Genomic DNA, 16,607 nt, shown 5'->3' on the forward strand with positions numbered 1-16,607 from the left:
GAAGATTTCCTTCCACATCCATTCGAAGACCCAACATTTGGTTTCACCTTGGACTGCTGGTCTATTTTTTTCCCAGGTTTTATCGGGGTTGAAGCTTTGGGATTCACAATAGTATGCAAATCTAATTTACTGCTTCGAGTCTTGACCCCCTTTATGATATTCTTTTTTTTATCCCTTTTCCTTGAATTTGGTTTAAGGTTTGAGATTACTCCATCTTCTTTGACAACTTCTAGGACAGGAGGGTCCTTAAAAAGGGTATCCTGGGAAAATAAAGGGTCAAAAACCTGCATCTCCCTGGGCTAAGTTTCATCTTCCTCACTATGAGCTCCAGATTCAGCCAAGAATTCTCCTTCCTCAAGCTCAATCATCTCATCAAGATCACCCCATTTATCCTCTATCTTTTAATAAAGAACAATTTTCTTTGATAAATCCAGCAGGTCATCTATACCTTGTTCAGGCAATATGGGATCTAGTTGTAAGCCATTCACTTCTTTTTCAGAGCTCATATTCTCCATCACAGACACGAGCCTAGCCCCATCCTCGAGAAGAAGGTCAGAAACATTATCCACAACTGTTGGTGGAGCTTTTCAGTTCTCATTCTCTTTCTTCTCTTTGAGATGAACATCTTTAGGTTTCCAAACCTTCTTTTGTTGAACCTTAGTCTTTTTCACTTCCTTCTTACTACTCAAGTGGTTTTTACTCTTGGAGGGGCAATTTTTAACCAAATCACCCTGTTTCTTACAAGCATAACAAGCATTAGGAAGATCTTCAAAAATGATTTCTTGAGTTTTCTTACCAAGCTTAGAAATTAAATCCACCTTTTCTTGAAGATGATTCAGATCCACCACCTTCACATACAGTCTAGCACTATGGAGTTTGGATCTTGTCACAGTAGCATTATCCAAAGCCACCAGTTCACCAAAAGAACTGGCGATACCCTTAAAAATGTCCTCATTCCAGAATTCAAGAGGGAGTCCAGGAAGACTGGCCCAAATCGGGGTAGTTAGGAAAAAGGAATCTAATAAAATCATATTAGGCTCCCATTTTTTGATAGTAAGAGAACTTTTTCCAAAAGACTAGGGACCTCCATAGAGAACCAGATTCATATCTTCCCTATAGTTAAAAATAAATAGAAAGAAACCATTCAGCATGGGAGCTATGTCCACCTCCCCACATATAGCCCATTTCCTCTTAACCATTTTCCTTAGAGAAACTAGATTTGGTCTTGCCCCCAAAAATTTTCCCACCAACATGAAATCCATGGAGGAAATAGAGAAATCCACTAAGGGGTTAGGAATAAAAACTTGGAACTCACCTTTCTCTCAACTAGTCTTAGAAGTCACTGGTGGGAAAGAAGATTTTCCAGTTGGTCACCTGCCAAAAAGTGATGACCAGGTCTTCTATTCTAAGGACCCTACCTTCTCTCCAAAAGAGGAATTAACTTTATTAGATTCTACATTATCTTTCTTTTCCTCTTTGTCCTAACCCAACACACAAGAAGCAAAGGAAAAAACCAAGGGCGAGTCATGGACCCCATAAAATGTGTCTGAAACATGTCCAAACTTACCATCATCCCCAACAACCACGGAACACAACCCAAAAATCTTCCCAGGTCCTCCTACAGTTCCTCCACTGTCTGTACCTCCTGCCAAGTTCTCCCCAACCAGTTTCTTGTCTGAATGTGAGCCCGCTAATTCAAAAACTAACAGAATGCCCAGCATAATTCCTCTTCCTAATTGATACAGTTGATAAAGTGCATAATTATTTCTTCTTGTTATTGTGTTCCTGCTGCGTGGTTTTTTTTTTTTCCCATTGCATCAACACAACACTTTGTTAATTCTTGTATGAGAGAATAGGTTGTTGGCACTTTGTCTTCTTGCTTTCAATACATGGGCATCAGTGTTGAGACCAAAACTAAGATTCAAGTTTCCTTTTAATTTATCAATCCAGTTTAAATGATTGTATGCACAAAATATGTTAAAAGTACTAATATTTTCATTAAAAATGTGAAGAAATGAAGTTATAAATCGCATATTTATATTTTTCTGATTTGATAATTATAAATAATTATTTTACTATGAACAATTCAGGTGGCTTTATTAGCATTGCGAGTGAGGATATAGATAACACGATGTCCTTGAGGAAGCATATATTGGAAGAGGGAAAGGAAGATGTGGGAATGGAATATGTGCTTATACACAATGACACCAAAATTAATCATCCAAAGAAGAGGGCCAAAGCTATAAAGATGCATCTATTGGAGACATCGGTGAATTCCTTAATATCTGAAGACCATAATTGAGATGAAGAGGATGATGCCACAGGGCACAGTTGTAAAGATGACTCTAACAATAATTGCTCCTCTAGAGGTAGTTTTGTAAGTTAATATTTTTTTCAAAAAATATTAAGCTATTGTGTTAGACATGATTAAATCCATGGGAAGGTCTATGGTGATGTACATAACTATCTATGATAAGGGGAAAAGATTTCCTTGGAAATTAAGGATACAAGCACACTAGTCTTATATTTTCTCTTACAAACTATATTAATAACTAAAGATACATATTTATAAAAGTGAGCATCTTTTAGAGTTTTCTTTTACTTCTTTCTTTCTTTCATTGCATAAGTTTCTTGGCCATCAGTTGTAGTTATGTCTTAAGAACAATTGAATAGTTAAAAGTATGCACAAATTTGTCATATATATTGACAGTTTCTGTAATGTAAAAATATGGAGAAATAAAGATATTAATAATATATTTATATTCTTCCAATTTGATAATTAAAAATAATAATTTTTCTATGAACTATTTAGATGGCTAGACAAGCATTCCAAATGAAGACATTTTTTTGATTTAATAATAAAAAATAGCTATTTTACCCTGAACTATTCAGATGGCTCAACAAGCATTCCAATGAAGACGTAAAAAGTAATCTCACAATGAAGAAGGTAAAATGTTGCCTTCCACGTACACACCATTTATTAAGTGTAATCTTAGGTTTGAATATTTCTTCAAAATCTAAAGGATAATTTTAAATTTGAGTCATTGTTCTCATTATGATTTAGCTATATGTTATAATTATTTTAATTAATGATTATTAATGTTATTGGATGAGGGTTATCTATTTTTTTTAAAATAATGAACTAGAAAATTATTGAGCTGTAAATGATGGCTAGCCAATATTTTTCTTTTCCCAAAAAAAAAAATTATAAACTAGCACTTGTACTTTTGAAGGATGCACCAATCAAATGATGTCACTAAGTGCTGGCATGGAAGGTTTGCAACATTTTGTGTGCAAAGTAAAATATTGGTAAGATTATTTGTATTTTTATTATTTTCTCTTCCTTGGTACTAATGAAATACACATTGTTAGACTTTTCCTTCATTGAGGTTCATCTTGTCTTTTCAAGAATTTATTTTCTTTGCAAGTTTTACCAATATCTTTGCACCCTTTTCATCCATAGTGAATTTTATAGGGTCTTTGTTAAATGGCTTGTGCTTTTATTATCCTCCTTTGAAATAATGGGTAAAACATGAACATTGACATTGTTATTAATGAAGAACAAACTACTATAGTAGTTTCTATTATTATATCACACATGAAGTGTGGGAGAATTTGATCTATCAAAATTTTAGATCTAATGTAATGCCTACTCCTAGTTTACTTTTAATGATTTATTGTCGTATTCTTTTAGGCCAACTTTACGGTTATGTTTTATGACTAATGGTACTTGATTATCAGATTTGATTGAATGTTATTTCATACTTAGTTTATATATTTGATCAGCTACTTGATAATCAATTATTTTATGTGTTCATTATTAGTCTTTCGATGATGATATATGTATGTTCATATAGTGATTTTAGTTATTTTATGGTGATAGTTAGATGGATGATTTGTATGCAATTTCCATTGTTACCTACCCCATACTTGCATGTGTATGGTGTACATGCATATTTTACTTTATGGTTGACATTTCTGATGTGGTTGAGGGAGGGAGTCATAGTCACCTACGAGTCAAGATTTACATGATGCACCACTCCCCATCATTGCCTATTTAGAGTAGATATATATGTATATGTATATGCTCAGCTTTTATGTAGATTGCAAGTGCTCGACATCAACTTCCCTAAATTGTTAGGATGAGTGTGCCCTATTGTAGTATCTCAATGGTAAAAGATGGGAGATAGTTCTTAAGTCCAAATCCTAACCCTAAGCCAATTTTCCTATAAAGTAGGACAAGTATCTAAGTTATTTACCCTTTTGAATTTGTCAAGTGATATGAATCTAAGATTTTGACCCTTTGAGTCTGATTTAGTACTTTATCTTTAAAATGAGTTTCCTTATTTAGTTTTGTGGGTCTTGTGATTTTCAATTATAACTAAATTAAATAAAAAATTATTAAATGATTTAATTTAACAAAAAAATTATATTAAAAAAACCAATTTTTAATTATATTAAATTATTTAATGAAATAGAAGAAATAAATTTAAAAGATTTAATTAAAGTTCTAATTTTGGTATAATTATATTTATTTAATTTAATAATAATTTATTTAGTAGTTTCATTTTAATAATAAATTCATAATATTATTATTAGTTAAATTAATAAATATATAATTAAAGGTGTCTTATAATTTAATAAAAGAGAGTATAAATTTAATAAAGTTTATTTTAATTAAAATACAAAAATAGTGGCGGGTAGACAGCGTATGCTTTTCTGGCAAAGGTTGCTTGACAAACTTCGACAAAGGGTCAATAATTGGACTCATAGGTGGCTCTCTACTGCTGGTAGGGTGACACTCCTTCAATTTGTAATTCAAGCTCTTCCCATATATAGAAGCATGGTTTAGGCTGCCCTGGTGTATTTTCTTAAAGAATTTGATGCCCTCTCTCACCAATTTCTTTGGAGTGGCAATTTGCAACATACCAAATGGAGCCTCATCAATTGGGATACTGTTTGTAGGCCAAAAAAGGAAGGAGACCTTGGCCTTTGGTCTACTATCTTGTGCAATCAAGCTCTTGCTGCCAAGCTCTATTGGCATTGGTGTACTAGTCAGTCTCAGCTTTGGGCTCGTATCCTGTCACACAAGTATTTACCTGGTGTTGAACCTTTAGAAGTTTCCAAGTTTTCTCTTGAGGGAAGAGGCTCTATGGTGTGGCATACCCTCAAGATTGGTGCTCACCTGATGAAGAGAAGTTTATTTTGGATCTACAGCAGAGGCACCGAGGCTCTATTTTGGAGTGATTCCTGGAATGGGCGTCCTCCTCTGCTTTCCTCTCATTCTCACTTGCAGGTGCTTTGTAATTCTTTCCTTTCTGCTGGATGGAATAAGGTGGCTCATTATAAGGAGGCTTTTAACCTGGGCCTTGTTATGGGTTATAGATGGAAGAATTTTTCTTATTGGCCTTTGGGTAGCTCACTAGGAGATCGACTGGAACTATCTCAGATATTGGCTTCTAGGGAATGCAGCTCATTGCAAGAACTTCATGTTTTTTCTTGGGGAGGTGCTTCTTCTAGCAAGTATTATATTTCTTCTAGGTACCTTGCACTAATAAAGCAACTTTTTGGTGAGGTGGAGGTCTCTTGGTGAAAGAAAGTTTGGAATAGTTTTTCATGGCCTAAGTGTAACTTTTTCCTCTAGATTTTGGTTTACAATCGTTGTCTTACTTGGGATAATCTCTGCAAGTGAGGCTTCTAGGGGCCTTCCATCTGTGTTCTCTACCACAATAGTGAAGAGACTGTATCTCACCTTTTTTGCAGTGCCACTTTGCCAAATAGATTCGGCACCTCTGGTGGAGTGTGTGGGGATGCACGTGCTAGTATGTGTCCTCTTTATCTGAATTTTGGGACCGTTTAGGTCATTCCCCTTCCAAGACTTATTTTCTTCAAGTTGCTTGGACTATCAGCCCTTCCCTTATTTTATGGCATGTTTGGCTTGAGAAGAATAGAAGGATCTTTCATGATTTGTAGTTTGAGATCAGGCACTTGTGGGGAGAATTGTTAATTCTCTTTAGGAAACACTCCTTGCTAAATGTAACATCACTAGGGGTTTGGATCCTATTGATGCTTGTATTTACTCTCGCCTCTCCTTTCCTCTTTAGGGTTCCTCTCCCTCAATCCCCCACAATCGCTCTGGGAATAGAGCTAAGCAACACCCTTAGCGAATTAATTGTCAAGGATGTTGGTCTCCTCCTGAAGTGGGCACTCTTAAAATCAACATTGATGGTTCTTCTTAGGGAAATCCTGGTCTGGCTGGTATTGGGGGAGTTGGGCATGATAGTTCTAGTGATATCCAGTTTCTATTTTCTATATACAAGGGTTACCAAACTAATAACCTCATGGATGCCCTTGCTATCTTGGTTGCAGTGGAACAATGTTGTCTACGTGGCTGGAAAAGAATCATCTGTGAGACATATTTGCAGATGGTTGTGAACTTATTGCATAATAAGAACCTTGTGCATGTGGATTGGCATTTGGCTCTAGTCATTCAGCAGATCATTCAGTTATACTATTCTCTGGATTCTATGTCCTTTATGCATATCCCTCATGAATTGAACGGTGTGGTTGATTGTCTGGCTAAATGGGCCTCTGAGCAAGGGCTGGCTTGGAACATTCTTGATCCTAGGATGCTTCCCCTTGATTTATCTCAGATGCTGGATCAACTTGTGGACAAGGATAAAGCTATGTAGTTCTCTTTGTTTCTTGTGTTGTTTAGCTCTCTTTGATATTCAATAAAATTTGAAACCCTCTTTTAGTAAAAAAATAAAATATAAAAATAGTTTGGATATAAAATTAAAATAAAATTAAATAATTAAGAAAAGGACACCTTTCAGAAGAACAATTCTCCGGCTCCAACTTTATCTTTGCAGAGATTTAAAATGTTGCAAATTAAATGGCTCGGATAAGAAACAATTGCTTGATATAGCATAGAACAAAGATGAACATAAACATATAGCATGATTATGTATTCTTTGAAATGATCTGAAACATTAATTCAAATACTTATACATAATATTTTCTAGAAATCTATAAATGAATCAGATATAATGGTTTAGAAGCTCCAAAATTTTAGGAAATGACAAAAATATCCTTCAAGATGATTTCTTTTCTTGGCTCTCTCAAAGAGAGATTTAAAGATTTTAGAAATAAAGATTTTCCATGTATACTTACATTTCTTTAGGATTGGTAGAACTATTATCATCTTCTAGTGGCAAGAATGTAGCAAAATGTTTATTATCTTTGCTTCGTAATGTAGCATTGAAAGATTGAATGGTCCTACACCATTCTTGTGTATCTAAAGAGTTGAGATACTCCAATTTGTTTGATAGATTGTGATGCCCCCAAATCATAAAGGGCTATTCACACTGATAGTCTTCCTTAGAACTTCCTTTCCATTTGTATCACATAAAGAAAGGTCGATGTGAAATTGGGATACCTAAATAAAGATTAGCAAGAAAAATTAATAACAACAAGATACATGTTGTCAACATCTCAATGCAGTTTTTGAAAGAGACTTGATTATTTTGAGATTATCAAACTAAAAAATGTACCCAGGAGAACAAAAAAAGAAAAAAGAGTTGTAAGATGGTTGCTAGAATATTGTCTCTTCTTTTATGTGAGTGGTTGTGTGAAGGAGAAAAAAGGCTCTAGATTTTAATCCCAAACATATTTATATATACCTCGCCACTCTCATAGTAATCAATATAAAACTTTTCAACATGAACTTCTGTTTGAAAACTTGGAATTGGTTTAGACAAAATCCAATTTGGAGTAAGCACATCCCCCATCATAAAATTCAAGCCTTGAGGAATTGTAACTAAACCCAGGTAGCCCCCCATAGAACTTAGAGTTGGCCCTACCATTGTGAGAAAAAGAGCTGCATGTACACCAATAGGTGCAACCCTATCAGAAAGCCCTTTGAATCCATATAGATCTGATTCGCTGAAGAATGCAAGCCTCAAACTTTGAAAACAAAAGATCATATTATCCATGGAATAAGAGCAAAAACATTGGATGAATTCTATGTGATCATTTCTTCCAAATAATCACAATTAGGTTACTTCATATCCTGAACCCATCAAAAGAACACCAAGGTCTTGAATATGAGTTTTGGGAAGTGATTTTGTAACTTCTAGTTTTAGGATGGTGGATCTAGACTTCATGAATGCCAAGGAGAAGGCTATAAATGTCCTAGGGAACCCTAATGAAAGGGTTGGTAAATTCCATTGTATGACTATAGAATGGAACAATAGACTGTGCCTTGAATTGCAGTGACAATTACTAGTTTTTATTAACTTTTGAAGTCAATAGAGAAGTATTTGTGGATTTTATTAGATGGAATAGTGTGTATAGTGTTAATTCTTCCTTGTGAAAGCACTAAATTTGATCTTTTCAAAATTTTCAAGTGCTTTACTTTAATTCTTTCTAAGTAGACTATGCTCCTCATCTAGTATCTATGATGTCATTATCATGACATTATAATTTGGAAGCATGGAATGTTAATGTAATTCTAGAAAAAGTAGAATGCAAATTTTAAAGACAGACAACATGCAAGCATCCCCTCATAATAAAAACAATGCCTTGAATAAAATTTGGCATTGAAGGATCCCTCATTTTGGTAAAGATCATCAGAAAACTATAAGAGACATGAAATTTCCATAGTTCATGATAGTTCTAGTGATTTCTTTTGGATATAATGATGTAACTTTTTTCAGCATCAATAGTTTGGATCACACTCACATTTTTTCTCAAATGTTGATGCTCGAAAACACCACACAGTTATATCCAGAAGCATTTTTCAATACCATAAAACTATCCTTGCTTCCTCTATAGGCTGTATTCTGGATGCCTGTATGAAATCTCTTTCTTGAAGCATATAGGGGAAAAAGTAGCTATAAGTCATATATTAACTATGGCATGGAGTCCTTGTGGTACTGAAATTTTCAAAGAGTTTCTTAATTGATGTTTTTAAGGATGTGAAAATTTTAAAAATAGACCATGACTAGAATGGCCCACTGCCAATCACAACAGATAAAGAGTGTAAGTAAATCAAAATTTTCAAACTTGAACCAAGTCTTCGAACCATTCAACCTCTGAGCTAAGATCTTTCAATGCCAATCATTAATACCTAACTCATTTAAACACATAATGAAACCAACATCATATGAGGAGTACATTACCACATCACTGGATTAATTTCTGCTGCCTAATTATCTACATGTTGCCAGACATTGAAGCTATTAGTACAAAGCAAGGAGCTATTAAAATTATTATCTAGGAGAGAAAATCAAATAAAAATAGGAAATGATTATCTTAACTTACCGTGTATGGCTATGCAATGAATTTGTGCAAAGCATTTTCTAGCCTTAATTTTGACATAAATTCCCACCAAACATAATGCAAACACAGCTCCACCAACTACTCTACATGCTATGGTTATTGCTAGTTTTTTTGCCTTACCTGCAGAATAGAACACTTTTCCTTTCATAATATTCCCGACAATAGGTTAATTTGCAGAATTACGGGTATCTTAATTTGATATAAAGGCGGCCTAATTAAAAAAACACCTTTGTTTCATGTCAGGAAACTTACTTCCATTTTGTTAAATGCTTATTTAATAGTAAAGTGATTGAATCATATACAAATGGCAAATGGGCATTCATTGGTGGAAACAAAGTAAAGCATTAAATTACTCTTCATGAACTAGGCTTTAAAAGAATGCATAGGATTATAAGATCATTTGTCAAACCCAAAATAAAGAGTACTATGAAAAATACAAGTACTTAAAGATCTATGTCTTTCATAGTCTAGATTATTAGAAAATTATCTCTTGGTAATATACTATATAGAGTGTTTGAATCGAGTAGTCTTGGATAACCCTGAAGAGCACTCAAGTATAATGACAAACCAACCAAAATGGTGTTGTACATAACAAGCATAAGTAGACTATGCCACTGTGAAGACAAGAATTAACATGGCAAAAGTTTTGAACATAGAAAAATTAGAGAAAAGACACTAAATACAAATTCATAATGAAAGATGAATCATCGCACAACTGAAGTTATGGTTCATATAGTTTTGGCTTATCTAAACCAATATAGAAGATTAAGCAATCTAACACATAGAGAGCAGCTCAAGAGTTTTTTATAAAGCTGAAATCAATACAAATAACTATTTGAATTTTGACTACAATACATGAACTCAATCTTATTCAACAATATTTCTCCAAAGTAGAAGAATTAAAATAGGTAGCCTAGATAACATAAAAGCAAAAAAATTAGAAGGTATAGGCTAGGTGCACATATGGTAAAAATCAAAGTGAGCCCCAATCTTTTATTCAACAGCCCAATTACTAAATGAGTCAGTTCCAACTTCCACATATCAATAAATTTTTACCATCAAAAGCATCACAGTTTAGGAGAGGGGTAAGGTTTCAAGTATTTGTCAAATAGTCTTATTTGTCCACATTGAGGTGAGCATGTCATATTTACAGCCAATTCTTTCTGCTAGCATTAATATTTGGAGCTATTTGAATAAGTGTTTTTGCAACATCAAGAGGAAAAATAGCTGAGAAAAGGAAATTGTTACATTAAGTACCATGGTAGATTCAAAAAGAAAAACAACATCAAACATACCTTTCTTCTTGTGGCATTCTAGAATGAATGCAGATTGATGGAAGGTTACACTCTACAGGAAGCTTGTTCAGCTCTATAGCTCTGTTAACACTCTTGACAAATATGACAACTTGATTGAAGTCTAGTGCATCAAGCAAATGATTTAGCTTTCGATTCTTCTCCAGCTTGCTCAGTTTGATGTAGTGCTAGAAGAATCTTAGGACATAAATACCAAACAAACAAAAGAGAGAATTGTTACTATTTGAGTTAGATGACAATGAGATGCTGCAAAACATACCAAATTAGAGTTACCAATAAATAATGTTTGCAATTCACACAAGTATATTTATTAATTACAATTTATAGTTTTATTGTGCCAAAAGTATTAAATAAGAGAAACCAGTGAATAATATTCTGTTGTCTCTTGCACATAATATTAAGTTCTGGCTAAATTGATAATCTTTTTTTGTTTAAATTTATTTACTACTAATCCAAGCATTTTATTTATCTATCCCAATTCCCAACCTTAAAGTAGATGGTCATTTAGCTCTTCCCACTCATATTTATTGTGCCCAGGTGGTTGTGTACCTAATTACTATTAATTCTTTAGAAATAGACTTTCCCAACTCTTGCAATTTAGTCACCCATGCAAGGGAAACTCTAGACTTCTAATCCTGCATCATATCCTAAGGATGGATCTCAAACACAGTGCTATCCAAGAACATTTTTTCACAATGTTGTGAACCATGGAAACTAAATATCTTTAAAAGTAGGCATTGTATGACTGGAAAACAAAATAGCCAAAAGGATATTGAGAATAAAATTTGGCATGAAGTGCAAGCTTTTTCAGTCTTTGTTGTTCTTTTGCAGACTTCAAATTTTTACTGTCAACCATGAGCTATCATTAGCTTCATCTCCATATTTCTCTCCAATCTCTAGATCTTCAAAATCTCCATAGGCAGAGTCATCATCTTCATCACTCTCATCCATTGCTTCACCTTGATGAGCAACCTTTAACCAGTCACTAGTAACAAAGCGATCACCAATGCTTTCAATTACATCCTAATTTAACCAATCACTTAATTGTGAATCATCAACCTGTGGCTTAGTGTAGTCATCAGCATTAGGATCTTCAACATTGAGATGCACATCATGTTTTTTCTATCAAAGTACAAGCAGAAAAATATTAAGTCTGTGATGTAAATAATTGCTTACAGAATAGAAAACATGCAAAAAAAATAGCAAATGGTTTTCCATCACACAATTTTCTTGCTCCATAGTTATTTTGACCTAATTGGAGGAAAATAATGAATGTGGACAGGTTTCAATAAACAATGAAGCATTACAATACATATAAATATCATATCAGTCAACACAATGTCTGAGGTGGGAATACCGATAAGTCATCAAACACTTCCAAGTTGAACCTAGCTTATATTTGCACACCAAAACCTTGAATCTAGTAGCCATGAGAACAAGTTTGGGAGGGTAAAGAAAACTAGGACAAGCTATAGCTTCCAAAAAATTGTAGGAATAGAAGTTTTAAGCGAGTGTATCCCCTTTTTGATTTTTCTGCATCAAATCTTTTCCCTACTACAATGCATGTTTTCATATCTTGAATATTCACCAAAATGCTTTACATAAAAATTAGGCAAGCAATAACATGATATTAGTATCAATATTGTTAAGGAACAAGATAGCTAAGTATCATCACCTAAAAGGTTAGGTATTTAAATACCATCACCTAAAACTTATGCAACTTTGGTGGTTATTAATTAGGTTTTACACTTGTTAGTTGTGCTTGTTATATATTATGTACTCTTGACTTCTTATCCTTTGGTTTCTTATTTGAGATTTGATAAGAGATCCCATGTAATAGGGAAGCATCCATATGGGAAAATTTTTCATTGCAAAATCCAAAATCCAAAGATGTTACTATTTTTTAACCTTAAGCTTTGTAACTTGATATTTTATTGTTTCAAATTGCATTTATGTGCTACCCTGCATCCTTAGTAATGGGGGTTTCATTTTAATTTATGAATAAGATTAGGATGAGACTCATTAAGATCTTTGAGTAATTTCATAGAAGATATCAATATAACTAAAGATGAATTCTATTCTTGATTAGTGTAAGAAATTGTTTTAGATTGTTCATTGTAGTTTGTGTTTTCTATTGCTATGGTTACTCATTGATGTGTGAATGTTCATATTCTTTTTGTCATGGCCTATATTAATTGCTCAAAGAATGAGCATTGTGAATTGTCCAACACTAATTTAGCATTAATTCATAATAGAATGCTTCGTGTGTAGGGAATTCTAGCTTTTGCTTCAGTTATGGTTACATTGGGACTACATATCATGTTAGAGTCTATTCAACAACTTGTTTCAAAGGTAAATTCCCCATTCAAGGATATAACTTTAAGAACAAGATATCTATTTCCCCATAATGGTTCTCTAATGATTTGAACTTTTCATGAACATGGAAGATATATTATATGCTTTTTTGGTCACTTGTTTACCTTTGTATCCTATTACTGCAAATATAGTATATTTCATTGGACATAATAACAACCATAGATACAATTTTGTGCTCATGATTTAAATCCTTTAAACAACATGGTTTTGCTAAGTTAAAATAATATTCAAGTGTTGGAGGCCATATGTATGTTCTTAAATACAACATCATCAGGTGAGTGTTAATATTTTGGATTAGTAAACCCCCTTCACCATTTTTTAAGGAATTACATGGTATAAGTGGCTTGAGCTCTGGCTTTTTGTTTTTGCCAAAATTCTATAAGTGGATACAAATGAAAATACTCATAGAGATGCTTGATGTTGAGTTTTACTTGGCCTGATTTACATGGTTTTCCAGTGATGCAAAAGTGAACAAAATGAAGGCATACTTCCTTGTCCTAAAAGTTGAGTTTTATACTTTTTTATTTTGATCATTATTTTGGAGCTGTAAAATATTGAGCTTAAGTGTGATATGGAGTATGCTTTTGTTCTGCACCAAATATTCTACTCTTGTTCTGCTCTTTTCCATCCATTCCATCATTAGTGTATTGTCTTTTAAATGAGCTACTTTTTCATATTACATATAAGTAATACTCTCACACCAACTTCATTCCTAAATTATGTAGAACTGAGGTGTATTGTTTGAAGGAGATAGGTGGTTTTGGGTTGTTGGAATTATGGTTTTAGTTACTGTTGTGAAGTTGGTCCTTGTAATCTATTGTTGGACTTTTAAAAATGAGATAGTAAAGGCATATGCCCAAGATCATTTCTTTGATGTCATCACCAATTCAATTGGTCTCACCACTGCAATTCTTGGAAGTAAATTTTACGGGTGGATTGATCTAGCTAGAGCAATAGTGGTAAGCACTTCTCTGACCTTTTACTTTACAATGTAACATAGGATACTTCACATTTTGATTTGTTACAATAATGCCTATGTAGTTAATAAAGCCAAATAATGTCTATATATGTGCTCCTAGCTAACTCATATAACCCACATCAAGCATAGAATATGTTTCCACTTTCCACTAATTATTAGTTGTTTTAAAGAGTTCAAGTAGATGTGACCATTTGCATTACTTGATTCTAGAGATCTTATTTGTGTAGAACAGTATAGTAATGACTACTGCTAGGCATATCTATGTATACAATGTATTTAGAACACATGACTGTAGATAATACTAGTTGGCTCCTTCAAGATTACCATATCTAACCTCTCTTTGTATGTACATATAGGGATACATACTTTTGTCTATACAGATGGTAACACTGATAACAATCATTTAGAATTCTAGTGAGTAATAATAGCTGCAGGCATGCACAATAGAAGAGGATGTATTCTTTTGGAATCATCACAAAGACATATGCCATATTGATACTATCAAAGCTTACATATTTGAGTCTCATTTCTTTGTTGAAGTTGACATTGTGCTACCCAATGATATGCCCTTGCAGGATGCTCATGACATTGGAGAAGCACTTCAAGAAAAAATGGAATCTCTTCTTGACATAGAACGGGCTTTTGTGCATCTAGACTATGAATATTCTCATAGACTTGAGCATGGGAACGAAAATTCCTAGATGTCTATGTATACTTTAACTAACTTTCCTAGCATCTTCTGCCCTTTTTATAAACCTATTATATCTTAGAAGCATTTAGAATGCTAGTGAGTAATAACAGCTATAGGCATGCACAATAACGAAAAGGATGTATTCTTTTTTATTTAAACTTGATCATTAGTGTCTATCAAGTTATTTGTGTGGTGGTGGTAGCAAGAAGGATGTATAATCTTGTGATCACTAAAGCCAAAATACAGATTACTAGGCTTCCTCTGAGTAGGTTCCAAGTATGCTTCAAGTTTATATTAATGTGTATAATTTGAAATACTAAAGCTCATAGTGGGTCTTTTGTGCAGTTAGCACTCTGTACAATCAGGACATGGTCAAGCATAGTTTTGGAGAATGTGAATTCTTTGGTGGAGAAAACAACGTCGCCTAATTATTTGCAAAAATTGACATATCTCTATTGGAATCATCACAAAGACATACGCCATATTGATATCATCAGAGCTTACACATTTGTGTCTCATTTCTTTGTTGATGTTGACATTGTGCTACCCAGTGATATGCCCTTGCAGGATGCTCATGACATTGGAGAAGCACTTCAAGAAAAATTAGAATCTCTTCCTAACATAGAATGGACTTTTGTGCATCTAGACTATGAATATTCTCACAGACCTGAGCATGGGAATGGAAATTCCTAGATGTCTATGATAGGTTGCATACTTTAACTAGCTTTCCTAGCATTTTCTACCCTTTTTATAAAGCTATTATGGTCAACTAGTACATTTCTTGCAACATTATATGTAACCACTATCAATGTTGTGTATGAAGCACACGCCATCAAAAAGATCTAAATGATTGTTGACCAGGGCATAGACTTATTTAAGGAAGTCCTCAAAAATTTTCCCTATATGGGGAAAAGTAGTAAAATATTAACACTTAAGGCTTTCTTACTATGAAGTTATATCGAATGAATACAAAATTATTATTTTCCTACCTACCCATAACAGAGGTATTCCCAATCTTAACATAATAGAGTTGATTCTTCAGACAAATGGGAAAAACTTATTTAGTCTGAAAGGAAGAGCATAAAATCCTATTGCAATTTTCCCATATCCTTACCATTTTGGCCACTACGTTAAGGAACTTTAATCATAGGAAGGAGGATAAGGGTGGTTATGGAAGAGGGGAATGGCTATGGATTCCTCACTAGGTACACCCACTCAATTAATGGTAAAGGGCCACATGAAGCTAGAAGGGGTGGTATCCACTCTTGGGCCTGAGGTAGAGGAATGATTGGATTTGGATTTTTCACTAGGTACACCCACCTATATGGATGGCAATGGCCACAGGAAACCAAGAGTGATGGCATTTTCTCTTGGACCTAGGGTAGATGATTGATTAAGGCACCCTAATATGCCCCTTATCCTACCTCTCCCATAGTCTAACTCCATTACCAAATTCAGTATTCCATATGATTAAATTAACTGTCCTAATCCTATTTGGAATGATATATGCTTTAATATTGCACATAAGGAAGATCTATTTGTCGATTATGTGTCAAAGATTTCCTAAAATGTTGCAAGACCAAGTACATGATGTTAGGCATTCTATTCTACTTCTTGTTCTACTTGAAATCTTTGATTCAGAGAAAATACTCAAGCATTTACAGAAAGGGGACATTACATACAACAACCATCTAAATCAAAGTCTTCCTAAGAAAGTAGCACTATGAAAAATATATGAAAGCTTTCTGTATAACATTAGCTACATGTGTAGTATAACATATTTTAATTAGTCATTACAATAAATGTAAGCAAGAAAATATCATTTTTCATAAGGATTTGATACCTCTCAGAACATATCAGATCCAGAAGATGGATATGTGCAAGTTACTTGTTTTATGACTAGTAG

At 33.7% G+C, this 16,607-nt stretch overlaps 1 pseudogene; it reads left to right on the forward strand.

The window, feature by feature from the left end:
- The first annotated feature begins 2,077 nt into the window (after positions 1-2,077).
- On the forward strand, positions 2,078-15,394 carry LOC149552917 (metal tolerance protein 5-like; annotated as a pseudogene).
- The last annotated feature ends 1,213 nt before the right edge of the window (positions 15,395-16,607 follow it).

The sequence above is a fragment of the Cupressus sempervirens genome, chromosome 6 (genome assembly GCF_028749045.1).
Source record: "Cupressus sempervirens isolate cs-2001-9-10 chromosome 6, ASM2874904v1, whole genome shotgun sequence".
Taxonomy (NCBI): domain Eukaryota; kingdom Viridiplantae; phylum Streptophyta; class Pinopsida; order Cupressales; family Cupressaceae; genus Cupressus; species Cupressus sempervirens.